Genomic DNA, 7,597 nt, shown 5'->3' with positions numbered 1-7,597 from the left:
TGACAGCTGTGATCTCGTGTTGATTAAAACTGCAGCACGAAACGAACTTTGCTCACTGTCACACTGGGACACTTGTGAATGCCTACTCAGTTTTCAGCATGGCACTGGCTCAGCTTACCAGAATCTGTGTCAGTTGACTAAGCCGTTTTGCATAACCCAGTCGGTGGCCACACTGAATAAAATGTGAGAGGATGAAGTTGGCACAAGTGCAGCAAGTTTCAAATGTATAGAGAAGGATGTGATATGAATATGATTTCAGCTAATGCACTCTCTGTTTAGTCGTAGATGAGCCTAGTTCTTTGAGTACAAAATGATATTCCTTTGTTTTCCTTATCTAGTACTGTGCCTCAGTGGAGCAGGTCAGATCATTTTAATTATGTATTTTGCCTTACTAAGTAGCATTATCTCCAACAGACAAACAAATATAATTGATCTTGATGATAGTCAATCTTGTAGTCTAGATTTAAACATGAAGAAAGATCTGAAACCACTATACACATACAAAAAGAAGCACAGGACACTAGAGCGTTAACAATCTCTTGACTTGCCTGTGATGTAGGCATGACATACAGTACATAAAAAGGATGATACATTCTGGTACAACATGATAAGAAGTGACATGAAAACTGAAGCTGAAAAACAAGAACTACATCATAACTTGCATGTGACTATACAAGTATGACGATGACAAGGTTATAATGACAAAGGAAGTTGAGCATGAACATGAGGAATTTCAGCCCATTATCATATTTCAAGATCATTGTACTCTATCTGATAAAGTTGTTAACATAATTAGTTGTTGTGTATAGGGAATCTCTGTATACTGTCAGGTTGATGGTGAAGCTGCACTGATCAAAAGGACATGCTGTACAGCGTGGTGTTTGTCTACATCTGAAATGTTTGTTTTTCTTTCCTCTGGGATCTAAAAGGAAATACATCTAAGACTACACTCCCAACAAATGCATGACAAACAGAAGGACTCACACTGGTCGTACACGTGTCTCATGCAGGCAACTCGCTTTAGACTCTGGCCAGCTGTCCAAACAGGAAAATGCAATAACTGAGGAACTTAGGAACCGGGTTCATTTAGAAAGAGTTTAGATGTCTTATTCGATCTTAGCATTCATAAGATGAGGTATTTCTACTTTATTATTCAGGTATTATTCCAAAAACCTTTGGGATATGTCTCCCACGGGGCCCTTAAGACAACTTCCTGATACCATCCATCTGAGGATCTTAAGTATGAGTCTGAATGTTGTCAACATAGGGTGTTTCTTTTTTCTTTTTAAAATAATAATACTGTAGAATCTACCAGTAGGGTATTTGGTTATTTAATATGCAGGAAACCTTAATGCTATCCCCAGTCAAACTTGGAAACACTTTTGTACTAATTATGTGTTCTACTGTTAATTTGTAGGTATGTATTAGTACTAAAAATGTATGTTGCATATTTCAAATACATCTTTTATGCATGAGAGGAGATGGCTCTACAATACCAAAAATGGGATGGCCACACAAAGTGCATTCGGGGTTCATGTCTGAAGGATGGGACTGTTATTTTTCCACATACATTGTCGCATGAGCCTGTCATGATTCCTTCAGGTGCCATATGGTTACAGTGATTTGACGAGGCTATACCCAGCAACTGGCAAAGGGATGACATTTGAACAATAGTTGGTAAACATTTGTTGAGTTTAAGGCGAAGCTGCCAAATGTGGAAATTCCCTTGGTAGTGGCTTCAGTGTTCAGCTGTTAATTGAGTTTAATCCAAAGTGGGATCTGTTCTGTGTGGAATTAACAGCTGATGTGAATATAATAATATATATAACAAGATTAATCTTATCTGATTTCACTTAATGTTACCTTGTTGGTGTAACTTGTAAAATAAACCTAATCATTTAAGAGATTTCCATGTCTTCAAACAATAGGGGTTTAGAGCAATACCATGGGCTCTGGAAGGTTGTATGGTACAGTTGTGTTTTGAGCTAAATGCGAACACCTGAATGCTATGGTAACATTTTCTTGTTTAGCATGTTCATAATCTAAGCTCAGCTGTCAGTAGGACACATTGCCTGGGGACCATGAATGTCTGCATAAGAATTAGGTGCCAATCGATTCACTAGATGTTGAGATATTCTACTGGATACCTAATATATTTAACCTGTTGATGGCCATAGAGGAACACTTACAGGGTTGCAAAAGGCATTGGGATTCACCCTTTGGGTATTATGAATGTCTTGCTCAAGTCCAATATTTGTTGTCATATTTCATTTTGGACCAATGTGGAGAATTGACCGACAGACATTATTACCATTTATGAGCCATGTCACTTGCATGGCTAAAATTATATATCGTGTTAGTGATATGTAACAAAAATGAGCTGCAACTGATAGTTTAATTCTTCCAATGATTGGAAGAAGGTCCATATCGAACATAATTCTCTGAATGGATATTTTCTTGAATGAACTTCATGGTAAAACACAAAGCATCAAGTCCATGTGTAAGGGACAAATGGCAGATTTAAGCCATTGAACCAAAGCTTTATCCTGGAAGGTGCATTGCTCCTTTGGGCCTCAATGTTTCTCCTCCCTCCTGGATTGGCTAGGCTGCTCCTTCAGGGAATTCTTCCCGCAGAGAGAAATAATGCTCAGGACTTATCTCGAGCGTGTGCGTGCATGCGCATGTGTGTTACAGAGCAGGCTCTTTGATTGCAAAAGAGGCAATGGATGGGCAGGTGGCCCAAGTATGTGTTTATGTGTGTAGGAGAGTGAATTTCTTCTGTAAAAACGTTGTCAGCTGATTGAAGTCTGAAGAGAATAACAAACATCCTCCTCCTGGTTTGACAGATGTCTCCTCTTGATAAATGCTTCAGAAACTCCCAGATTACTCTAGTTTATCACGTCATTATGTAAGATTTAAACTTGCTGACACTATGCAGCTTTCTTTTTTATTGATTTGTCTCATTGCCTGCTGGTGTTGACGTGAAAATAAAAACTTCTTCAAAATGAAATAAAACAATGTTTTCCATAGTGATGCTCTCAGTCAACTCAAACGGATGCATTACATTGGATCCTAAAGGTCCTTCAGGAAAAACAAAACAGCTATGAGCTTCTTTAAATAAAAAAAGATCCATGTCCAACCTTACTGACCATTGATTATGAGCATGTTGTTAAAGTGGCCTGTGGGTGTATTTTTATCATAGTGATATCATGATGAAACTTGATATAGTCTAAGATTTTGGATATATCAATATTTCATAAGTGTTGTATTTTCTTCTGTTTAAAGGCTGCATACACGTAAAGTCATGTCATTTTCTCAATAGGTACATCTTGCTAGTACCGGGTTGGACCCATTTTGCCCTCAGAACTGCCTTGGTTCTTGGTGGCATAGACTCAACAAGGTGCTGGAAACATTCCTCCAAGATTTTGGTCCATATTAGCATGATCGCATCACGCAGTTGCATTATCTGTGATGCGAATCTCTCGTTCCACCACATCCAAACTGTGCTCTATAGGATTTGGATCATTGTCATGCTAAAGTAACCAGTTTTAGATGATTTGAGCTTTGTGACATGAGAAGATGGGTACACTGTGGTTATTAAGGGATGGACATGGTCAGCAACAATACTCAGGTAGGCTGTGGCGTTTAAGCGATGCTCAATTGCGGCTAAGGGGCCCAAAGTATGCCAATATAATATCCAACACCACCACCACCAGCACCAGCCTAAATTTCCCTTTTTCTGACCATTCTCTGTAACCCCTAGAGATGGTTGTGCAGGAAAATCCAAGTAGGTCAGCAGTTTCTGAAATACTCAAACAAGCCCGCCTGGCACTAACAACCATAACGCGTTCAAAGTCACTTAAATCACCTTTCTTCCCCATTCTGATGCTCTGTTTGAACTTCACCAGGCCGTCTTGACCATGTCTACATGCCTAAATGCACTGAGTTGCTGTCATCTGATTGGCTGATCACATATTTGTGTTACCAAACAGATGAACCGCTATACCTAATAAGGTGGGCAGTGAGTGTATATTGCCCAGCCCTAACCTATAACCAACATAGATTGAAACCAATATTGATAACATTGAATACAATTTAACAATTACATTAATATTGACATTTGATATGGATCTGATTATTCTCAGCCTTCTTATTTACCAAATGTGTTGATAAATAACCAAGGGGATAACAGCATGGTGCACTTTAGAGAAGGATGGGGAGCTGGAGAGTTTCCAGAATTTGAAGGATAAATATGATCTGGATAAACATGACTTCTACAGGTACTTACAAATAAGGGACTACTACAAAAAGCAAATTAAAAGAGACTCCTCTGCTGAAGTGAATGGTGTGATTCAAATCATAACTAATTCATACAAAGAAACCAAAAACAGAATCATAACTGCTCTATACAAAGTATTGTCCACAAATAAACATTCAACTAAATATATAAAAGAGATATGGACAACAGAATTTAACACAACCATTTCAGATGATGATTTGCAAAACATGTGGAAGATACATACTGGGGAGGCTGTGGCTCAGTGAGAACTTTGAATCAGGGGATAGCAAGTTCAAACCCCACTGCAGTCAGCATGTCGTTGTGTCCCTGGGCAAGACACTTCACCCCAAATTGCTCCTGTGGGGATTGCCCACAGTATTGAATGTATGTAAGTTGCTTTGGATAAAAGCGTCTAACAAGTGACCTATAATGTAATGTAATACATCAATCATCCACCAATTCACGGATATGGAGGGAATACTCATGGAAAAATGTGATCAGATTGTTTATCACACCTAAGATTCAGAAATACAAATCCTCTCTGCTGGAGAGAATGTGGAGAATCACAGGCCAACCATGCATATATATTTTGGAAATGCCCAAAAATACTTAAGTTCTGGGAATCGATACACAAGGTTTTGCAAAAGATACTGAGTTATGAGGTTCCTATGGACTGCACTACATGGTACTCTATCTGGGCAATTGTACAGAGGAAAATGTTCACTACATAGATAGATATCTTTTTAAAATGCTGTTGATAGCTGGCAAGAAAGACATAACAAAAAAATGGTGAAGGGTGGAGCCTCCTACTATGGAACAGTGGATGCAGATCGTGGAGGAGATTCATATAATGGAAAAAATGACATATCGACTGAGACTGCAAGAAACACAATATGAAGAGATATGGGAGAAATGGTCAATGTTTAAGATTCAAACCAGCGACAACGAATACTGAACTGTTCTGTCAAATGAGAATGTGACTCCCGACTGCATTTTTTTTGTATCTATTGCTGTATTGCATTGTTTATTTAGTTTGGGTTGTTATGTACGTGCACAGCTGTTGTTGTAATAAAATGTCTAAAATGTCAACAAAAAATGTGTTGATAAATACAAACCCCTAACTATTGAGAAGACATGTCATTTTTCTTTAACATCCACAAACGAACACATCCTCAAACTGACTCATCATGCCTGAAGTCCCAGAGGCACCATGTCAAGTTTTGTTAGTGTTAGCTGATGTTCACGCATGGCTATGAGTCCCCTCCACACTCAATTCAGATGGCATTAATAAACCTTTGCCAAACTGCCTATGGTCCTACAGTACATAAAGGCATCACGTGACTGTAACCATCGTTCAGGTAATTGCATAACCACATAATTTCCACAGCACGGCTATTTGTTGCTCATCCACGAGTGGGCCATGTTGCTTTGGATAATAACACAGTGACTTTCATCTCTTCCCCAAATGATGAATGCACACAGAAGATTGGCCTTAATTGAGTTTGATTGCAACATCATCCAGCCGGGCTCAGCAAAAAAAACTGAATGGGTTTGGTGGTCTGTGATAAGATCTTTTCTTCCCGTTTCTCCTAATTATGTAAATGGCGTGGGCTATGGGGCTATGGAGGAAGGATAGGATGCTACAAGTACCTCCACAAAGAGAGAGGGATAAGAATGTAACCAAAATGATTTTCACTCAATGAATGTTAATAGGAATATTGTCGGTAGGTCTGCCAGTAAATTGAAATAACTAATAAACCTTTGGATGGATTGAAATTAAAATTGCACAGACTTTAAACTCCCAAGAGATGAATTGTAATACCGTTGCCTTCAAGCGCCATATTGAGATACAATTTCAGTTTGTCTTATATTTATTTTTTTAGACAATTACGACATACAGTACCTCAACCTCAGATGTGCCTCCTTTTGTGTTTAGAAATATTTAGTAAATGTTCGCAAGCATGACTGTATTGTGATTGTATATTGTATTTATTTAGGTAAGGTTATGTGTTTTTGTGTATAATTGGAATATTATTAGCATACGTACATATTATAAGTATTTCCTGTTTCCCCCATTTCATTGTAGATAACTGTTTTTACTTAAAAGGTTCATAGTTCTCTGACATATAATTATTATGTGTAAGCTAAAATACATTCATTGCTATATTTAATGATTTATTTAGCACCTCTGCCATCTTACTTGCATTGAAGACCTGCTACACCCAGTTTCTATGGTTACGCCTTGCTGTGCACCGCTCTTGGCAGTCAGAAAGTCCTCTGGAGCACTACCAATCACCTTAAAGCTGACAGGTAAGGCAAGGTGAGACTGGTACACATGCACGGTTTAAAGAAAAAAGAACAGGGGGAGTTCATACAACTGAATACAAATGGTGTGCCTCCAGAACCAGTTGCCAGATGTCTTTGCTCTTCACCCTCTCCTCATTAGTTGACAGTGCCTAAACTAGCATACCAACACATTTTCGTGGGGAATAGGAACATCCAGAGGACTATACACTCTTGAAATGAAGCCCGGATTAAAGCATGCACTGAGTCTCTCTTTGAACTATAGCATACATCTGTTGAGCTGCTCTGCTGACCTCCAGGACGCACCAGCCACTTTCTCAGCATCTCTGGCCCTTTCCTCGATGGGTAGCCATTCCCCACTGGGTCAACCTCAGAGCAGATGCTGCGCTTATATGTCCCCAAGGTGAAATGTCCTTAGTTTTCCACAAGGTCAGGTTTACTGCCACAGCTTCAAAGGAAATGGTGGTTGCTGGGTCATTCTGGGGTGAGATGACAGTATGGTATTTGTGGGAGAAAGTGCAGGATGTATCAGCATTGACGAAAAAAGATAAGGCACGTTTTAAAAAAGTACATGTATTATTTGTGTGTTTGTGTGCAGATTGAGTAATTCATGCCATATAAATGAGTCCTTTTCTTATGGAAAATGTGTTTGGCTCTATCTGCCCCCCCCCCCCCCCCCCCCCCATGAATATAGATGAAAGTTCACAGGATTAGGGGACCTGTTCGTATTTTACTGCAGGTGTGTGTGTCATCCTCTCGTTATCGTGGGCTAGAAGAGAGAGAAAAGAGGCTCCGAGCGTATAGTGACATCAAAACGCGCTCCCGCTCATGACCTAGAAATTGAGCGTGCGTATCCTTTGTGCGTAAGCAAACAGTGAGCTTTTGTGGCACATGGTTCAGGCAGCTGTTTACGTTGTTGACGTTGATGCTTGCCAAAAATATAAATTAAATCGATTTTTCAAGAGAGCCCGGGTACGTTTTTTTTCGGGAGACACTCGAGTAGATGAAATAAAT

The sequence above is a fragment of the Notothenia rossii genome (assembly GCF_949606895.1).
Source record: "Notothenia rossii genome assembly, chromosome: 5".
Classification (NCBI taxonomy): domain Eukaryota; kingdom Metazoa; phylum Chordata; class Actinopteri; order Perciformes; family Nototheniidae; genus Notothenia; species Notothenia rossii.
The sequence above is the reverse complement of the archived record's forward strand: the minus strand, read 5'-3'. Positions refer to the sequence as shown.